Source organism: Hemiscyllium ocellatum, chromosome 43 (genome assembly GCF_020745735.1).
Source record: "Hemiscyllium ocellatum isolate sHemOce1 chromosome 43, sHemOce1.pat.X.cur, whole genome shotgun sequence".
Lineage (NCBI taxonomy): Eukaryota > Metazoa > Chordata > Chondrichthyes > Orectolobiformes > Hemiscylliidae > Hemiscyllium > Hemiscyllium ocellatum.
In genome coordinates this window covers 33,722,778-33,743,939 of record NC_083443.1, presented here as the reverse complement: position 1 = coordinate 33,743,939, position 21,162 = coordinate 33,722,778, and the positions used below count along the sequence as shown (strand labels likewise).

The following is a 21,162-nucleotide window of genomic DNA, read 5'->3' as shown; positions in this document are numbered from 1 at the left end:
ATTGTGGCCACGGCTATCAGTCTTGTCCAGAGAGGGCAAACACCTTTGCCTGAGGCTGGAAGTGAAATCCATATGTATGGCTCCAGAGGATCCTGTTCTCCTAGAGTCAGCCAGACCCCCTGCTGTGATATCCCATCTCATTCTGTAAGAGGACAAGCATGCAATCAATACTGCAGTGAGTCCTTTTAGTAGTGGAATTTTTGACCCTTGAGTTCACAATATGTTAAAGATGTAAAAATGGAACCTATTCTTTTGTGGCTTTCCAGCCTCCTCACTAGCATCCTGAGGCGGACACAAACAAATTGATCGAGGAACCCTCCATTAACACTGTTGAAAGACCATTAACATTTCAAGTTCACTGACCCTCCTTCAAAACTGGAAGGAACTGGGAAAAGGGGGTAGTTTTGCTAATGCTGGGTGGTTTGGTGGTGAGGTGTGTTGTTAGAGAGGAGTGAACAGATAGGTGGAGAGGGAACCCAGTGAGGGAGAGTAAAAAGAGCAGGCATACAAAGGCATTGTTGATAGTAAGCTAACGAAGAAAGTAAGCTTAATGGGGGGAATCAAGGGGTCAATGAGTAGTTGAAAATGGTTTGGCTGTGCTGAAAACGGCTGTTTTATGATGGACCATTTTGGGGGTGGTAATAGACATGGAAGGAGGTGTTCATTGTTTAAAATTGATAAACTCCATGTTGACTCCTGAAGATTGTCAGGTCACCAAACAGAAGATGTTTATCCAACTAAGTGTTGAGCCTCACTGGAGTAGACGTGAGACAGAAATCTTGCTATGGCAACGCAGTGTGTTGAAGTGGGAAGCAACTGGAATCTCTGGGTCATTTTTACAGGCAGAATGGGGGTGTTTTACAAAGCTGTCACTCAGTCTGTGTTTCGTTTCCCTCGTGTGGGTGAGGAAGAATGTGTTTCACCCATCGAGTGGTTGACATCTGGAAATGCACTCCCTGTTAATGTGGTGGAGAAATGGTCAATTAAGTCATGGAATCCCTACAGTGTGGAAACAGCATTTGGCCCAACAAGTCCACACCAACCCTCTGAAGAGTACACCATCCAGACACATTTCCCTATCCTATTACTCAACGTTTACTCAGGACTAATACACCTAACCTACACATCTTTGAATACTACAGGCAATTCAGCATATCCAATTCACCTAACCTGCACATCGTTGGATTGTAGGAGGGAACTGGAACACCTGGAGGAAACTCACAGAGACACTGAGAGAATGTGCAAACTCAACACAGACAGTTGCCCGAGGTTGAAATCAAACCCGGGTCACTGGCAATGTGAAGCAGCAGTGCTAACCTCTGATCCACCGTGCTGCTCTGAAAGGGACCATTCAAATGGGAATTAGACGCCTATTGAAAGAGGAGAAATTTGCAGGCCGTTGTAGTTAGGGAGTAGGGATTGAACTAATAAAAGGCACAGGCATATTTGGCTGAATTACCTTTTTCTTTTACTTTGCACCATTCTATGAAAGTGGTTTATCATAAACCTTTGGTACATGATAAACTAGTATCAATGTTATGTACTATTTGCATCCTCAGAGAACAGCTCATGTGGATTGGAATATAGAGGAGTCAGCAAGAACTACGTGGAAATGGAACAAGATTTAGTTGTAAATAAATGGACGTATTTAAGAGTGAATGGAAGCTTGTTGCTGCAAGATTATTTCCATGATTTAAAAAATGTTAAAGTTTGTAAATGCCTTTGTAAAAATGGCAATTAAGTTTGGGATTTATTTGGGCAGATCAGACCAGCAGAATTAGAAAACTATAAGATGTGATGCTAATTATTTGTTGAAATTTTCTAATAAATTTTACACATAACTGATATTGAAATCCCAGTGCTGGCAACGATGAGACCCTGTTGTTGATCTTTTTGAAAAAGGTTTTTAATTTGATGAATTGTTGAGTTATCTTCTGATTTGGTAGCTGGGATACTAAAGCAAAGTACATCATATAAGCTGCATTTTAGGACTATTTTGTTCTAATATTTGTTGATTGCAGTGTTACAAAATCTCAGAATTATTGTTGTACAGAAAGAGGCTAGTTAGCCCATTGTTTTTGCACCAAATCTCTGATTAACTGTGTTAACCTCTTGTTCACTATCCTTTTACAAGTTTTTCCTTATCCCTTGTGACTTCGAAAACTTGTATCAAGTCTTCTCTTCTGACGAAAATAGTCCCAACTTCTCTAATCTATTTTGAGGGGCATTCTCTGCAGAGTAGACTTGATGGGCCAAATGGCAGTGCAGTGGACAGCTTTTCGTTTACTGATGCAAACACAAATGACCTGTGTTATGAATTTTCTATGAATCTGTGATTGGCCCAAACAAGCTTGCAACTTGCAGGTTTGCAAAATGGTGCATACTTTCAAATCAGTACTTTTGGAATTAAGCAGGAATTAAAATATCCTTAGTTTTGTAAATTTTTGAAAGGCCTCTGCTTAAACTGACTGTTTCTTGGAAGGAGTAGCCTTTTAGTTGCATCAGACCACTATTATATCCCAGGTCCTGAGGATGTACTTTTTTATGCTGAATACTGCAGTGCCAAGCCTGTAATGTAAGTGGGAAGTGGGAAATGGAAGTCATTTAGAAAGGGAGCTCAGGTCTGTCTGTAGACTCTGGCAACAGTTTATCATAAAACAGAGTGAATGAAATCTAACAGAACTGTGTTTTTCTGATTAACTTGTCTACCTGTAGTACTACTGTCTGCTATCTATAAACACAGTCAGCAAATTGAAATAGCATTTTTCTTTATTTTAAAGAAAAAAGCAGGCATGTTGTACTACAATATAGCACTTCCAGTAAACAGTACATTTCAAGACTGCAACCAAGTTTAAGACTTAGATGACTTCACAACTTGAAACTAGTCATTTTCTAAATTGAGATGATCACATTTATTTACATTTTGCATTCTGCTGAGCTATTTGTAATGTTCCATTTTAGCTGTTTGTTTTCAGATCTTTTGCAGCTATGGTGATTTAAACACCCTCAGTGGCATGCCATCACATAACAAGATGAGGGCAAAGATTATTTTGACTGTTGCAGTTTGCTTAATGCTTTTCTCTTCTGGTGATATGTAGAAATGGAGGAAAGGTTTATGCTTCACTTTGACTGGGTCTGTTTATGATCTCATGGTTTTACTGTAGAATCATTGATGATAATATTTAAATTGTCCAAGCTCACTGAGAATGTTTCACTCCAAGAACTTTCAGCATATCTATTTAGCAATAGACCCTTACTGAATCCCCCATGACTATTTTATCACTGAACTTAGCTAGATTGGTCCAGTTTATCTTACTCTTTGTTTTGATTTAAAATTAGCTAAATATTAAAGAATGGCCTGAAAATTTCCTCCGTATAATTTGAGTGACTAATCTTTTAAGTGTGTAGTTCTGGTTTTTTGGGCCTTTAGTAACAGGTCAAATAAAGGTAATATTTATTGAAAGTGATTTGGAGTTCTGCTTTCATGGCTCATTGAAATAAGAAAAACTCTTGCATAACAGGTGAGTTGCTGCTCTGAATTGAACAGAAGAAATGACATTAAAGTTTTGTCTGATTTTTTTTGCACTTTTTTTGTAGTTCACTTGTGGGGCATGGGCACTGCTGGTTCATCAGGGTTTATTGTTCATCTCTAGTTGCCCTTGGTGATGATAAGCTGCCTTCTTGAACTGTTGTAGTCCATGTGCTATAGTGCTCTTGAGGATGAAATTCCAAGATTTTAATTAGGGAGGAGCAGGCATGGCTGACATTTATGGCTCACCTGTTGTCCTCTAGGCTGTAATGGATGATCTAGTTTGGATACAATTTAGTGACAGTTAAGTCACTTATCTTAATAAGTGTCTGGAGTGACATAGCCCTGACTGTGATGAAATATGCGTTTAAGAGGAATTTGTTTTGACATTTTCTTTTCAGGGGTGTTATAAACAGCTCCATGGAAAGCAGAGTAAACAGCTTTGTTTTTTTTAAATAAACAATAATATGACTGGTTGGAGTCAGGCTCACACAAACCCAGGGTTTTAGTTTTGTTTTCTGTTGTTGAAGTTGGGGGTTTGGAGTCGAAGCTGTTAGATAAAGCTCTGTCTTTGCAAAAGCTTGAGTGCTGGGTGTGCTGCTACATTCCTTCTGTGGGTGTTCCTTCTCCTGGACTGGAGGAGATAGCAAGTGAGGGAAATCTGTGTTGCTGAATTTGCCTTTGCCAGGGGTGTGTTTTAGAAAATGCTGCTATGTTGGAACAGTCAATGAGTATTAGTTAAATAACATATGGTTTTGTTAAGTATTTGAATAGAGTTAAAGTTATGCCAATTCTTTTCTGTTTGAATTTTAACTGGGGGGTAAGAATAAAGTCTGTTTTGCTCAAAGCCGAGCAGTTTGTCCAATTGAACCACATCTGGCACAGTACAGCCTTGCAGTTGCCTTTAAATAAGATAAAAGTTAGGATCTAGATGATTTCCTTGATATGTTTAGAGGGGGTTTGGTCTGGTCCATAAAATCATGACCAATGTGTCCTTCATTAAGATATATGTGAACCATTGGGTTCTTGCCAGCTAACAATCCAGCTTCAACTTCAATTTTACTGAACAGTTTTTAAGCTGAATTCAAATTCCCCAAATTGTCATGGTGTGATTTGAATGATTCATGGATTATTCCAAAACGTTCTCTGGTTTATTAATTGTCACGTAAATACTTACTGTTTCAAACCTCTGTGTGAGTCTTGTTTGTGTTTCTCAGACCAGTTTGTTTTTCTATGTACCCAGTGGCTTTTGATCTTCCAAGACTGTGGCCGTTAACTTCAGCTGCGTTACTGTGGAGACCAGGGTTGAATTAGTCAAGGAATTTACACTAAATTGACTTTGCATTGTGATTAGTCTGGTAAATAACAACAAAAAATTAGCATCTGTGGAATAATTTTCTTACTTAAAGAAATATTTGTATCTGAGAAACAAAGGAAGAATGTCCCAGGTGGGTTTTGTGACCGACATTATCTCCTGTTTGTTATGCAACTGAAGAATTGAAAGAGGAATTACTCATACCAGGAATGTTCTCCTTAGTGAAACTTTCTTTCGTTTGCTTGCGTTAATTCAGAATAATTGAGAGACTGGTTCTTCTTTAACAATCCATATTGGATGTGTTGATAACTTGAAATATTTAGCTTTTATTATAGGTCGTTGGTTAAATGAATTGTAGCTTTGGACAAGAAATAATTTTTAATTACACCAGGGACTTATGTGCTGAATCTTCGGAAAAGGATGATGCATTTAGCTAATCAATTTTTGACTGCAAATAACCAACAAAGTGGGAACTTGTGGGAGTATCACTGCTGTTCCCTGAAGTATTTAACAGTATCAAAGCAGCACATTTTTGTGTTAATTGCATTCCAGCATCACTAAGGTCTCAACTGCTTGTAGCTACAGGTACATTGTCAGTTTTGTAAGATCAGCATTACGTGTAATTACTCCAAGTATGAATAAATTATGTAGATTTTATTGATTTTTATTTTATAGTTGGGATGAAGGAGTTGACTTATCAAGATCTACTAAACAAATTTGGCCTTCATTCATGAGCGTGCAGGACAGTGAGGAGTCAACTTGTTTTTACAAGTTTGTGTTAATTTTTTGTTAGGTTGTAACATAATTGAGGGTACATTTATTTTGCTATTGATGTGCAGATGAGATGGATTGACCATCCTAAATTGTCCATAGTTTCTGGGGATATGCAGACAAGGTGGATTAGTCACTGAAACATAGAAGTAAATAGAAGCAGGAGGAGACCATTCAGCCCTTCAAGTCTGTTCCACCATTGATCACAATCCTGGCTGATCATCCAACTTGATAGCCTAATCCTACTTTCTCCCCATAACCTTTGATCCCGTTCGCCCAAGTGTTACATCTAGCCACCTCTTGAGTATATTGTGTGTTTTGGCATCAACTACTTCCTGTGCTAATGAATTCCACAGGCTCCCCACTCTTTGGGTGAAGAAATGCCTTCTTATCTCTGTCCGAAATGATCCATTGCGAATCCTCAGACTGTGACTCTGATTCTGGACACACCCACTCTGCATCGATCCTATCTAGTCCTGTTAGAACTTTAAAAGCCTTCATGCAATTCTCCCTCACTTGTTTGAAATCCAGCAAAAACAATCCTAATCTAGTCCATCTCTTCTCATGTGTCAGTCCTGCCATCCCCAGAATCAGCCTGGTAAACCATCCCTGCACTCCCTTGAGAGTAAGAGCATCCTTCCTCAGAAAAGGAGACCAAAACTGCACGCACTATTCTAGGTGTGGCCTCACTAAGGCCCTGTGTAAATGCAACAACACATCCCTGCTCCTGTACTCGAAGCCTCTTGCAATGAAGACCAGAGAAAATGCTTTGGGAAAATGCGGGGTTACAGGAGCAGGGTAGTGGAGTGGGTCTGGGGTGGGATGCTTTTTGAAAGATTGATGTAGACTCAATATGTGAATGACCTGCTTCTACACTGTAGTGATATGATGGTTCTCATCGTAACATACAAGTTTCTGAGGGGAAGACCAAATAAAAACCAAAACAACTGTAGATGCTATAAGTCAGAACTAAAAACAGAAATTGCAAGAAAAGCTCAGCAGGTCTGGTACCATCTGTGGAGAGAGCTCAGAGTTAATGTTTCATGTCATGTGACCCTTCATCAGAACTCAGTTCACTCAATCAAAAGCATTAACTCTGATTTTTCCCCACAGATGCTGCCAGACCTGTTGAGCTTTTCCAGCAGTTTTTGTTTGGGTTTACGAAGGGATTTGGTTGGATAGATTTGAGAAGATATTTCCCATCAGTGAGAAATCTTGAATTAGGAGACTGTTTTAGAGAATGATGGGACCCTTGTATGAAGCCATGATATGCAGGAATTTCTTCTCACAGAAGATAGTGAATCTCTGGAATTATCTATCAGAGTTATGCAGGCAAGATCACTTTGAGTATTTACCTGCCACCTCTTTGTTTTTTGAATAATCAGCGAGTTGATAGCTATGCTGACCTGGCACGTAAGAGGTGTTGTTATGGTTTGAGGTAGATCAACCATGATCCTGTTGAATGGTGGGGCAGTTTTGAGGGGCTGAATAGCATAATTCTATTTCTTATGTTATTTAGTTGTTGATTTTATAAGGAATATTGTGACATTCACTGTGCCTTCCTGAAATATTTCGAAGTGCTTTTCTGTTTTTAAAAAACATCGCTTCGTCCGAGTTTTTTGAGTGGTTCTATCTGGGTCGCCTTGATGTGCTGCTGTTTAGTTCTTTGAGAGGTGCTGCATGATGGGTGTCAGGCATAATGCCCTTCTTGTAATTATACGCTGTGGCTTTGTAGCACTGTTTCTATGGAAACTGAATGTTGTGTAGCAACATAGTCATTTGGTAGAAATCATTGTTAGTGTATTCTGTAAAGAATGGTATTGATGTGGACAGACAGTGCAGAAACACAATATGGTGAGCTAGAGCATATGTTCTAACTGGCCAAAAAAGACTTGAACTGAAGCTACCAATTGTTTCAAATTAGAAAAATATTTTTTATAGTTCAGTCTAGGAAGCCTGGAGGAGTGGGGAAATGGATTTAAATAATTGTTTTTTTCCTTATGCACTTTTACTCTTTTACACCACACAAACAGAATGTATTGCAGCCACTGTTGCTTTGTGAGAGTTTTAAAACTGACTTTCACATAAATATATTTACGAATCATCTTTTCCATGTTAATTTCAATTCCAAGTGCTTCAGGGTGGTGTCTTCTGTCATAGAATGTGGCTTGCAGCATTTTTATATTCAATAATTCCATATTTAAGCAATTCTTTCCAATGAAATGGCATTATTTGCATTATCTAAGATAGCATTTGGTTGTTAACTGATAAGATTAACTTAATTCATTAGGGGAATGAGATACAAGCCGTGTTTTGTAAATCTGCTTAATTTTGGAAAGTATTTACACTTCCAAATTTGCACTAAACTTTAATTAAAAACGTGGCTTAAAAATTGCTTGAAAAATTTGGCTTATTGTATTTAATCGAATTTACCTTCTGTCAAATGGTTTGTATTGTACCAATGAGATGGGAGAAATCTCGGACTAGTGACAAATAATTACTCATCAGGGATTTGTCCAGGGTGCTTATTTGATTGTTTTAGTCCTTCACGTATTAAGCTGATGGACTAAATCATCAGTGTAATGGTAAATTGTACATTTCCGAATGTTAATGCAACACCTGCTAACATTTTAAATAGCAGACATTCCCCGTAGAAAAAAACGATACTCCCCTGTTCAAATACTGGAAAGGGATCTAAAGGGACAGTTGTCGGTAAGACAGCATATGACCTCGCCATAAGGTTATAGTTTTGACTCTGGTTTCTGCTGAATTCACTTTGGCTGATGCTTTGAAATAAAACAGAAGGTGCTGGAGAAACCCAGCAAGTCTGACAGTATCAATGAAGAGAGAAACAGATTTAACATTTTAAGTCCAGTGCAAATCCTCTTCAGAGTTGCTGAGTTTCCCCAGCACTTTGTTTTTATTGCAGATTTCTAGCATCTGCAGTATTTTGCTTTCATCTGGCTGATAGTTTGGTTACCAGAACCTGACCACCTCAGGCTAGGGAGGAGCAAATTGGAGGAGCAATTATAATTGGTTGGATGATTGTGAAAGAATTATTCTGCTTTCTGGGCAGAAAGTAAGCCCAGTATTCTGTCACAATGTTATGCCCACAATTTAACATTCAGTCAGCATTGTTTCGGTACCATGCATAAAAGATAACAATTTGGGTGAGGAACTTGACACTAATGGACAATTGTGTAGTCATATGTGACCAGTAGGAGTCCATGCAGTTGTGGAAGATTACAAAGTAAGTCAGATACAGGTATATGGTTTGCATAATTTTAGAGCATGTTACTTGTAGCTCTTTTGCATAAGTGTCTTGGACTTTTGTTGAGGATGGGTATGGGCCACAATACCAAATGTCATTGATATGGAGCCTTTTCAGACAGTGAAAGGTCCAAATGAAACTTGCTGGAGTGGGGAGACAGTGGTATGTCTCCAGACATATGGACAATCTCTTGTTGATTGTCAGAAAAACCCATCTGTTTCCTTTAAGGAAAGAAGCTGCTGTCCTTATCTGGTCTGGCCTACATATGACTCCAGAGCAGAGTGGTTGACTCTTAATGGGCGGCACAGTGGTTAGCACTACTGCCTCACAGCGCCAGAGACCTGGGTTCAATTCCCGCCTCAGGCAACTGACTGTGTGGAGTTTGCACATTCTCCCCGTGTCTGCGTGGGTTTCCTCCCACAGTCCAAACATGTGCAGGTTAGGTGAATTGACCATGGTAAATTGCCATAATGTAAGGGGCAGGGGTAAAATGTAGGGGAATGGGTCGGGGTAGGGTGCACGTCAGTGTGGACTTGTTGGGCCGAAGGGCCTGTTCCCACACTGTAAGTAATCTAATCACCTAATCTAATCTTGGTCAGTTAGAGATAGGCAATAAATGCTGGGCTAGCTAGCGTTACCCTCATCCCATGAATAAATTTTTAAAAAATAGTAATTCAGAGCCCCAGGTTAACATTCTAGTATCATGTGTGGATCCCACCATGGTGGCTATTGAGATTTGAATTCTACGTAAGAAAATTAATGCTGGCCTACAGAATGGATGTAGGTACAATTACAATATTTAAAAGACATTTTGATAAGTACATGAATAGGAAAGATTTGGAGGGATATGGGCCAGGAGCAGGCAGGTGGGACTAGTTTAATTTGGGATTATGGTCAGCATGGACAGTTTGGACGAAAGGGTGTTTCCATGTTTTGTGACTCTGTTCAAAGAATGAGTCTGCTATAGTTATGGAATGAGATAAGGTAGAGGTAGACTAGTCAGCCATTGTCCAATCAGTTCCATTCTTCCTGCATAGCTCTGCAGATGTAAACTTTTCCATGTTCGTATACTGTATATCCAATTCTCTTTATAGGAGGATGATATCATAACCATTGTACACACTGCAAAGGTCTTACAACAGCATTGAGATACATGACAAAATAACCTCTCTCTTTAATATCATAGTATTTATTAAGGGATAAAACAAAATGTAACATGCTTCATTTCATTTGGAATTTTTGTAAATTTCCTGTCTATTTCCTTTCAGACATTTAAGTCCATTGCTAGAGATTAGATTCCATACAGTATGGAAACAGGCCACTGGGCCCAACAAGCAACAAGTCCACACTGACCCTTTGAAGACCCAGAACCATTCCCTACCCTATATTTACGACTGACTAACGCACCTAACTATGGGAAATTTAACATGGCCAAATCACCTGACCTACACATCTTTGAATTGTGGGAGGAAACCAGAGCACCCGGAGGAAACCCACGCAGACATGGGGAGAATGTGCAAACTCTTCATAGATGTGTATATTTGAGTATGTTTACAGTGAACTTCAGTAATACTAGATTAATATCTGAAATGAGCAATTGCCTTCTGGGGAAAGCCTAGACAGGCTAGACTGATATCTTATGGAGTTTAGAAGAGTCCGAGGTGATTTAATTGCAACACGTAAGATTAGATTAGATTAGGTTCCCTACAGTGTGGAAGCAGGCCCTTCGGCCCAACAAGTTCACACCGACCCTCCGACAAGTAACCCACCCAGACTCATTTCTCTACATTTACTCCAAACTAATCCACCTAACACTATGGGCAATTCAGCATGACCAATTCATTTGGACCTGCACATCGTTTGGAATATGGGAGGAAACCGGATTATCCAGAGGAAACCCATGCAGACATTGGGAGAATGTGCAAACTCTACATATACAGTCGCCCCGAGGCCGGAATTGAACCCTGGTCCCTGGTGCTGTGAGGCAGCAGTGCTAACCACTGAGCCGTCATGCCATCCCACTTATCCAGAACCCAAGGATTCCAGTGCAACCACTATCTTTGCAGCTAATTCCAAAGATCTTGAGGAAACTTGACTGGGTGGATGGTGAAAGCATGTTTCTTCTTGTGGGTGAATCTAGAACTATAGGTCATAGTTTTAAACTAAGAGGTCACTCATTTGAGACAAAGATGAGGAAACTTTTTTCTGAGGTTTGAGAATCTTTGGAATTCCTCAAACAGTAGTGGATTCAGAATCTTGAAATATTTGTAAGGCAGCAGTGGATAGATTCTTGGATACGTATATCGAAGATGTATAGAAACATAAAGTTCAGATTAAAATCAATCATCCACAATCTCATTGAATGACGGAGCAGGCTTAATTGGCTGAGTGGTCAACTCTTTGTTCTATGTTTTTATACCATTGGTCTATATTAGAGCACTTCTTATACTGGAAATGCCTTGTTAATAATGAGTCTCATATTGCAGTGTAATATGATTGAAGACTTGAATTGAATTTATTGTCACGTGTACCGAGGCACAGTGAAAAGCTTTGTCTTGCGAGCAATACAGGCAGATCACAGAGTTAAATAGCATAGGTAAGTAAATAATAGGTAAACAACGGCAAAAACCAAAACACAGGTACAGGCAAATGTTAAGTTTGTGGGTCCATTCAGTATTCTAGAAACAGTAGGGTAGAAACTGCTTCAAAACCAGCTGGTGTGTGTGTTCAGGCTTCTGTACCTTCTCCCCGATGGTAGAGGTTGTAGAAAAGCATTGCCAGGGTGGGATGGATCTTTGAGAATGTTGGTGGCCTTTCCTTGACAGCGGGCCTGGGAGATTCATTCTATAGATGGGAGGTTGGCCTTTGTGATTGTCCGGGCCAAGTTCACCACTCTCTGTAACCGTCTCCGATCTTGAACAGTACATTTGCCAAACCAGGTAGTGATAGATCCAGACAGAATGTTCTCGATGGCGCACCTATAAAAGTCAGCAAGGGTATTCGCCATCATGCCAAATTTCCTCAGCTGCCCAAGGAAGAAGGGACATTGTTGGGCCTTTGTAACCAGTGTGTCCACATGAAGAGTCCAAGAAGCTTGTTGTGGATGACTGCTCCCGGGAGCTTGACGCTCTCTGAGAGCTGGGTTGTTCTCAGTGCATCATTTTTCCAGGTCTTCACCTCCTGTCTGTAGTCTGTTCCGTCGCCATCTGAGATTTGACCGATTATGGTGGTGCCATCAGCGAACTTGGAAATGGCATTTTGGTGATGCAGTCAAGGGCATACAGTAAGTACAATAGGGGGCTGAGTACGTACTCCTCTGGGTCCGATGTTGAGTGTTAGTGAGGATGAAGTATTGTCCCCAATCTTCACTGATTGTGGCCTGTGGGTCAGAAAACTGAGGATCCAGTTGCAGAGAGTGGGGCTTAGTCCGAGATCACTAAGTTTAGTAATCAATCTCGAGGGGATAATAGTGTTGAAGGCTGAACTATAGTCAATGAGTAGGATTCTTACATAGCTGTTCTTGGTGTCAAGATGTTCTAGGGAGGAGTGAATCTGTTGGTCCACAAAGCAAATACAGAATTGATGCAGAATTCTGGTCCATAAAGGGGCTACACAGAGTAGTTTGGGAGAAACTGTTGCCAGAGGATATAGATTTTAGGGAAATGATCAAAGAACCAAAGTTGACATGTGGAAGAACTTGCTCACATAGCAAATGATTGGGATCCTTTATTATGGACCAGATAAAGCCCCCTCAAAATACCCTAACTTTTATCTTATTTAAAGGCAAGTATAAGGTGCTGCATTCCAGATGGGATTTGCTTGTTCCATTCTTTAAGCAAAACATGCGCTAGTTTAAAAAGAATACTTACAGAGCTCAAAGCTATTTATCTACTGCTTCTGAAGCAGATATTCCAGTGCCACTGGCAACATCTTGCTGCAGGAGAAACAGCACAGAACAAATCCCTCTTAAAGGCACAGTACCATCACACCTGGAAGTCACTGCTGCTTGTACAGTAACTTTTAAAAGATAATAAATCACATCTGAAAGATAAAAACCTGCAGGGCTAAGGGGAAAAAGGCAGGAGGGGGACTGGCTGAGTTGCTTTTCTCAGATAGTAATGCAGGCATGATGGACTAATTCTCAGAATCAAAATCCAGCTCATCAGTTGAATTGTCAAGTGGCATTGTGTCGTATAGAATTCAAAGGAATTGGCTCACATTTTTGATCTGGATTTTGATAAAATTGACTTTAACTGAAGCACTGGAATTCACTTTGGTGAATTCAGAGGAAAGAGGTAGAGGCAGCTAATGTTCGTATTTGTAATCTCTATCCAATGATTTTAACTGGAAGAAAGTAATGACACTGCGTTTTTGTAATACCTTATTATGTCGTCAAGCTTTCCGTAAACTACAATTAGAATTCAGTCTGAGGCATGGGAGTGCATCTTAAATATATGGCTCCTACGAGCTTGCTGATCTTGTAAACAAGCCACACCTCTCACTTTGCCGTCTTATACGTGTACAACTGGCTATGATAATTTGGCCAGTGTGCAATTCTAAATGCAATGTCAGGGAAATTTATGAAATTGTGCTGCAGTTGGAAATCACTGTTTGTTTGCTTGCCATAGCAAGACTAACTACTTAAAAGACCTAGTTAAAAATAAATAGTGCTGTAGAGTCTATAATGCACAGTCAAATGATCAGAGAAGACAAGCGGTTTGAGGGAGAGGTAAAAAGAAATTGGCAAATTTTCAATCCTAAATATCCAAACTGACATTTTATAAAATTGAGTTTGCAGTTTATTCAAAATATTTGAAATCCTATTTAATCGTTTTAAGACAGTAATAGCATTCAAGCCAAAGGTTCAGAAATCTTTATGGAAGAAGCAGGAAACCTGTTTTTGTGCAATGGCTTACTTGGCTTGGGGAACCATGTGGCACAGGATTTTATCCTTCCAAGGAGCGAAATACAGTTGGTACCACAGTGCCCTGTTAAACATGATCTATGCTGTGGAGTACTTTGAAAATAAGGCCGATGGACGCTGTCCTTGAAGATGTTTTGAGGAAGGAATTCAAACCTTAACCCATGCTGGGAATTATTCCATTGAAGTTTTTCTACAGCAATCTGTATTCTGATTTTGAGGCATGCATGTGCTTTATTGGCTGTTTTAGCTGGTCTGAACTCCAGCACAAGAGAATCATGGTGTGACTAAATTTTGAGGGTACTTAACTGCAGATTGGTGCAGCAAATTTTGATACATAACAAATAAAACAGGAAAGGTGGTCTGACCGTGGCTAAGAAAGGAAATTAAGGATGGTATTAGATCCAAGAAAGGGGCATATGAGTTGACCACAAAAAAAACAGCTGGCCTGAGGATTAGGAGCAGTATAAATTTCAGCAAAGGGCAACAAAGGGTTTAAGAGGGGGAAAGTAGAGTATGAGAATCAGCTTGTGAGGAACGTAGAAACTAATGGCAAAAGATGCCTACAGTTGAAGAAGAAAAGTAGGTGGAAAATAAGTAGGTCCCTTACACTCAGAAACCGGGGAAAATATTTGGGAAACAAAGATGGCAGACTAATCAATTATATATTTTGGTAATTTCTTCCTCAAAGGAGGACACACAATCATGTCTTAAGAATATTGGGGACCACCAGGTCAGTATTTGTAGGAAAATGGTATTGGGGAAATTGGTACTAAAGGCTGATAAATTCCCAGTGTGTGATTACCTATATCCCAGAGTACTTAAGGAAGTGACCTAAGAAATAGTATATGCATTGGTGATCACCTGTCAAGATTCTATTGACTGTGGAACTGTTCCTATAGATTGGAGAATAGCAAAGGTAAACCCATGATTTAGAAACGGATGTGGAGAGACAACAAGGAAATATAAACTGGTTAACCTGACTTTGGCAGTAGGGAAATGACAGACTCCAGATAAAAGGTTGAATAGCAGAGCACTTGGCAAATGTTGACGAGATCGGACATAGTCAGTATGGATTTACAAGAGGGAAATCTTGCATGACAAATGTGTTGGATTTTTCAAGAATGTAATGAGTAGAGTTAATGAGGGAGAGCAAGTGAGTGTTGTTTACTTGGACTTTCAGACTTTATTCAGTCCCACAAGAGATTACCATGTAAAATTAAAGAGCATGGGAAGGAGAGTTGTATACAGACACGCAAAAAGAACTAGTTAGCAGATAGGAAACAAAGGGTAGGAATAAATGGGTCTTTTTCTGAGTGGCAACAAGTGTCAGGTGGGGTACTGTAAGGGTCAGTGCTTGGATTGTACATCTCTATGACTCTAGCTATTCACAAGAAATATTAATGATTTAGATGAGGGAGTTAAACCTAATATCTCCAACTTGTCAGACAATTTAAAGCTGGGTGAGAGGTGACTATGTGAGGAAGTTGCAAACAAGCTTAATTGTGATTTGGAGAAGTTAAGTGAGTAGGCAAAAGCATGGTAAATGAAGTAAAATGTGGATAGGTATGAGTTGTCCACTTTGGCAAAAAACAGGGAGGCGATTTATTATCTAAATGGCGATAGATTGGGAAACAAAAGTTATGTCAAGACTGGAATGTCCTGGGCACCAGTCACCGAAAATAAGCATGCAATTGTAGCTAGCAGTGAAGAAGACACATAGTATGTTGATCTTCAATGTGAGAGCACAGGAAAAAAGTTATCTTACTATGATTGTACTATATAATTTTTTGAGATCAAAGGGTATGTGGAGAAAGCGGGGTACTGAGTTTGATGTTCAGCCAGAATCTTACTGAATGGTGGAGCAGGCTTGAGCAGCAGAGTGGCTTGCTCCTACTTCTGTTTTCCGTGTATGGTAATGTAAGTTAGTCTAAGCTACCACGTCTGAGTGGAGATTGATTCCATTGCAAGTACCATGATATCATCTGAAAGATTAGTACAGAAAGTTCAACTTACATAGATGATTTGGAGTTGGGGACCATGTGGAGTGTGTCAAAGTTTGGAGATGACATGAAGATGAGTGGTTGAGCAAAGTGTGCAGAAGACTGTGAAATTTTGCAGAGTAACATAGATACTTTAAATGAGCGGGCAAAGGTCTGGGAGATGGAATACAATGTTAATAAATGTGAAGTCCTATATTTTGACAGGAATAGCCGCATAGTAAAAAGTTGTAGCGTGTTGCTATGCAGAGGGACCTGGGTGTCCTTGTGCGTGAATCACAGAAGGTTGGTCTGCAAGTACAACAGGTAATGAAGGCAAATGGAATTTTGTCCTTTATCGCTAAAGGGATTGAGTTTAAAAACATGGAGGTTATGTTGTAGTTGTACAGGGTGCTGGTGAGGTCACACCTGGAGTACTGCGTGCAGTTTTGGTCTCCTTACCTTGAGAAAGGATGTACTGGCACTGGAGGGGGTGCAGAGGAGATCGACTAGGGTGACTCTGGAGTTGAGGGGGTTGGTTTATGAGGAGAGATTGAGTAGACTGGGATTATATTCACTGGAATTTAGAAAGATGAGGAGGGATCTTATAAAAACATACAAAATTATGAAGGGAATCGATAAAATCGATGTAGAAAGGATGTTTCAACTGGCGGGTGAAACTAGGACAAAAGGGCACAGCCTCAAAATTAGGGGGAAGCAGATTTAGGACTGAACTGAGAAGGAGCTTCTTCACCCAGCGGGATGTGAATCTATGGAATTCCCTGCTTAGTGAAGTGGTTGACACTACTTCAGTAAATGTTTTTGAAGCTAAAGTAAATAATTTTTTGAACAATGACGGAATTAAGGGATATAGAGAGTGGGTGCGTAAGAGGAGCTGAGGCCATGAGAAGATCAGCCATGATCTTATTGAATGGCGGAGCAGACTCGAAGGGCCAGACAGCCAACTCCTGCTCCTTGTTCTTAGGTTCAGAATGTTCAGGTAAGACTTGCTTTAGTTCACTATTGTTTATGATGTAATGATAGGGGACTGGCTTACAATGTATATTAAAACTTCAGCCAGTCTTTAGAGAACAGTGAGGAGGGAGATCTACAGGGCTTTCTGTACTTAAGTATTGAATTGTGACCTGAGAACTTTAACTTAAGCAGTAAATACTGCTTGCTTGACTGCACTCTGCAAAAACATTCATTTGCATTTAAGTTTTACGTTCTATAATTTCTGAAACTCTAGTACTCTTATTATCTTATGTGATTTTTAACCTTATTAGACTGATAACAGCAAGGTAAGAAACTGCTCAGTCTGTCCTGTCTGTGCCAGCTCTTTGAAGAATTCAGCAAAACCACTTGACCTGGAAGCTAGAAAGTATAAATATTCACTTCCACATGCTGCATTTAACATAAATATTGAAACTATTTCTTTTGGATTTGTGTAATTTGCTGTTGGAGTTGCAAAGAGTTTTGGGTTGCAGACTAATTTCATTGTAACTGTACGTGATATTGTACTTGCTGGGCTTTCAAATAATGTTTTTTTAATTGTACAAGTTTTATAATTTTGCAAGTCAATTCTTTTTCTAATATTTAAAAATTATTTGTAAATTGGTGGATTTAGGCTCTTTGGTGAGTGTCACGGTTTTGAATTTTTATTTATAATACTAGTCTGGTATCCTTCCAATACATATTAGTTGATCTTTATGATATTGTTCGTCAGAGGCAAAAATGGATTCTTCCTGAAATGTCTCCTTATCCTTCACTGCTTTGAAACTAATTTGCTCAGTAGTTGTGAAGATGAGCATGTTGTTTGATGATGGAATGAAAAAGTTAAGGCGCTTGAATAGTCAATAAGAATGCAAAACACAGTTACACAGGCAACTTCAGCCCATATTGTGAAGGCACATTTTAAATATCTGGATTGCCAGAAGAGTGAAGATATAAGACTAAATGTGCGTGATGGCTACAAAGTCAATTGTGAAGAGTAAAATGGAGGATTTTATTAAAGAAAATCATGGTTAATGGTTCTGTGCTTGAAACAAAAGTGTATTCTTCAACTTTAGCCAAAGAGAACCAAGAACTGCTTGTCCTTTTTGTGTTGACCTTCCTGGAATCAAAGGGCATTGTGCTTTCTTTATTTGAAGCACCTTTGCCACACAAGCTGCAGTAGTTCATTAAAAAAACTCAGGCACTTTCTCAAGGGAGTAATAAGTGCTGCATTTGCCAGTGATGTTGATAATAGTGGCAGAGTGTTGGGTGGTATGCATGCACAATTGGTAAATCTCCAGCTCTTGGCTCAATCTATTTCCCTGTTGTTGAAATGAAATTTTCCATAAGTGCTTTCTCCACACTTTCTTAATTTTGGAAATAATGGCCAAGGAACAACTTGGAAAAGTTTAAAAAGAACTGAAGTGTTAGAAATGAAATAATGAATAGGCAGTCATTGGGGTGTGAATGAGTCAGTTTACAAGTCGATTTGTATGCAAGTCTGAACACAATGTAGGACAATGTAAAGTAGCCATTTGTAAGTGCAGAAATTGTTCATATGTCAGATCTTTAAAATTGTGTTCCTGAATGGGTTTCATAAGTACGCATGTGTAGAAGTTGAATGTTTGTAAATTGGAGATCCCTTATAATTCTGTAGTTTCTGTGAAATCCCTTTACATTTTTTCTTACATAAGGAATCTAAATTGTTCACAGTATTCCAGGTGTGGTATGATTAGCACCGTGTATAGTTTTAGCAGGATCTCTCGGATTTTATATTCCATTCCCTTTGAAAAAAGATCAGCAGTCCATTTGCCATCCCTATTATCAACTAAACTTTGCTGCTTGCTTGTGGTTATGCACAAGGATCCCAAAGTCCTCAACTGTAGCTTTGTGCAGTCTTTGCAGATATAATATTCAGCTCTTCTATTCTTCCAGAGTGCACAGCCTCACGTTTTCCCCCATAATATTCAATCAGCAAGTTTTTGCCATTCATCCAATTGTCTTTGATCATGTGTAAACTCTTTCTGCCTTCCTCACTTACTCACCTTACCATCTGTAGCTTGGCAAGAGTACATCAACATCAGTCATCCAAGTCATTAATATATATCACCAATAATTGTGACCCCGGCACTGATTCCTATAGTGCAACACTCATTGCAGGTTGTTATGTTGAAAATGCTATCCCAACACATTGGCTAACTATTACAAGACAATGTTGTATCTGCACTAATACGCTATTCCCAATGTCATGAGTGGTATCTTATGATAACCTTTTCAAAGTCCAAATTTGCTGCATTTCTGACTCCCCTTCCTCTAGCATGCTTGTTACCTCCTCAAAGAACCATAAAAATTTGTCCGGCATTATTTCCAATTTATGAAGCCGTACAGATTCTGTTTGATTATATTATCTAAGTGTAAATGCTCGGCTATACATCCTTTATAACAGACTCTTACATTTTCCTAATGACAGATGTTAAGCCAGCTTGCCTAACCAGTTCTTATCTCCTTTCCTTTTTGAAAAGGTTGTTATGTTGGCCTTTTTCAAATCCTCTGAGATATTTGCTGAATCTGAATTCTTAAAAGATTGCTACCAGTATATCTACTAACTTTATTGCTACTTCTTCTAAAGTCATAGGATATAGTGCATGAGGACCAGGACATGTCAGCTGTTCGAGGTTTCAACAGAGGCCAGTTGGGTTACTGCTTGGGCACCAAGGGTCTGCAATGTTGGTGTATATTCCGTTGATTGATCAGAATCCTGTTGAGGCGTAAAGGATCCATTTGTTAGAGTAGGTTACACAAATTTGACATCTATTTCCATGAATGTGGATGGCTGACCTTTGATCTGCTCAAAGTTTTTAAAATGCATACATTTGCAAGGAATAGATATTGAAAAACTATTGCTTCTTGTTTGGATATCCAGAACTAGGAAGGGCAATACCTTAAAGTAACTGTGCCATTTGGGATACAAAATGAAGACTCTCCTCTTATTACAAATGGTGCTGGAAATTTGTAACTGTTTTTGTCACCTGTCCCATTCCTGAAAGCAAGCTGAAAACAAAAAATGCTGGAAATCACAGTGGGTCATTCAACATAGGGAGAGAGAGCACGCTAACATTTCGAGTCTAGCTCATTCTTCATCAGCTCTGATGCTGCCTGAGCTGCTGTAGCTTCTAGCATTTTATTTTTGTTTTCCATACAGATTACGGCATCTGCAGTAATTTGCTTCCCTCCCCCCCCAAAAAGAAAGCTGTTTGTTTTGGGTTCATTGAAATGTTTAACCATAGAAAAGTTATTTCATAGAGAGTAGACATTCTGCCCATCATGTCTGCACCTGCTGAAATAAATGAGTTGCCCATTTTCATCCCACTTGCCATCACTGTTGACTTGCAGGTTATATTGCTTCAGGTAGCTTTTAAATAGGTTCACAGGTTCTATCTCAATTACAAAACTGGGCAACAAATTTCAGACATTGACTATTCACTGGAGAAAAATACTTTTTCATTTCCTCCTCTAATCCTTCTGCCAGTCAATTAGGATGGAATTTTTTGATTTTTGTTTGGTAACATCGTCAAGGAATTTGGACAAAAGGCAAGTAAAACTAAATTGAGTTGATGTACAGGTCAGCCATGATCTGATTTAATATCAAAGTAGTCTTGAGGGGTTGAATGGCCTCCTCCTGTGTCATTTCAGCAGTTCAGGCAGCATCTTCAAGGATGCCTGCCTTGAAGAAGTTTTCCTCCTCTCTCTACAAGAATCTCAGGGAGTCCCTCTCCCATTGCAACTCCCAGGTCTACTTTCTCCCCACCCCCACTCTCCTCTAGCTTATCTCTCCACGCTTCAGGCTCTCTGCCTTTATTCCTGATGAAGGGCTTTTGCCCAAAACGTCGATTTCGCTGCTCCTTGGATGCTGCCTGAACTGCTGTGCTCTTCCAGCACCACTGATCCAGAATCTGGTTTCCTGCATCTGCAGTCATTCCTGTGTCAATGTTCTTCCTAAACAATCTGGTTGAAGCTATGCAGCAAAGTTGAAGTATGTTCAGTTTTAAAATCTAACGTGCAAACAAAGGCAAAGTCACTTTATAACTCTTGTCCGTGAAACTAAACCTTCTCCTTGCTGACCAATGTTTTTGGGAAGTTGCATCCTGTTTGGTAATTCATGCTCTCCCAATTAATGGCTTTCGTGTGTATGTAAAAGCCATTAAAACAAACAGTTTTAAATCTACTAAATCTGGTTTAAAAAGGCTCGTTCCAGCGACTGAGATCACATGAGGATAGCAAAGTAGATAGCTATTTTCAGGTATTGCAGTTAAGAGATGGAACAATGTGGAACTGTCTGTAGACATGCAGGATCAAAATGAGGCATGATTGTACTTATGGTCT

General features: G+C 39.4%; 1 protein-coding gene across 2 annotated transcripts in view; it reads left to right on the top strand.

Annotated features, from left to right (window-relative positions):
• Positions 1–21,162, top strand: part of LOC132834902 (inactive ubiquitin carboxyl-terminal hydrolase 54-like) — a 130,000-nt gene that overhangs the window by 22,104 nt on the left and 86,734 nt on the right. The gene's annotated exons all lie outside the window — the stretch shown is intronic.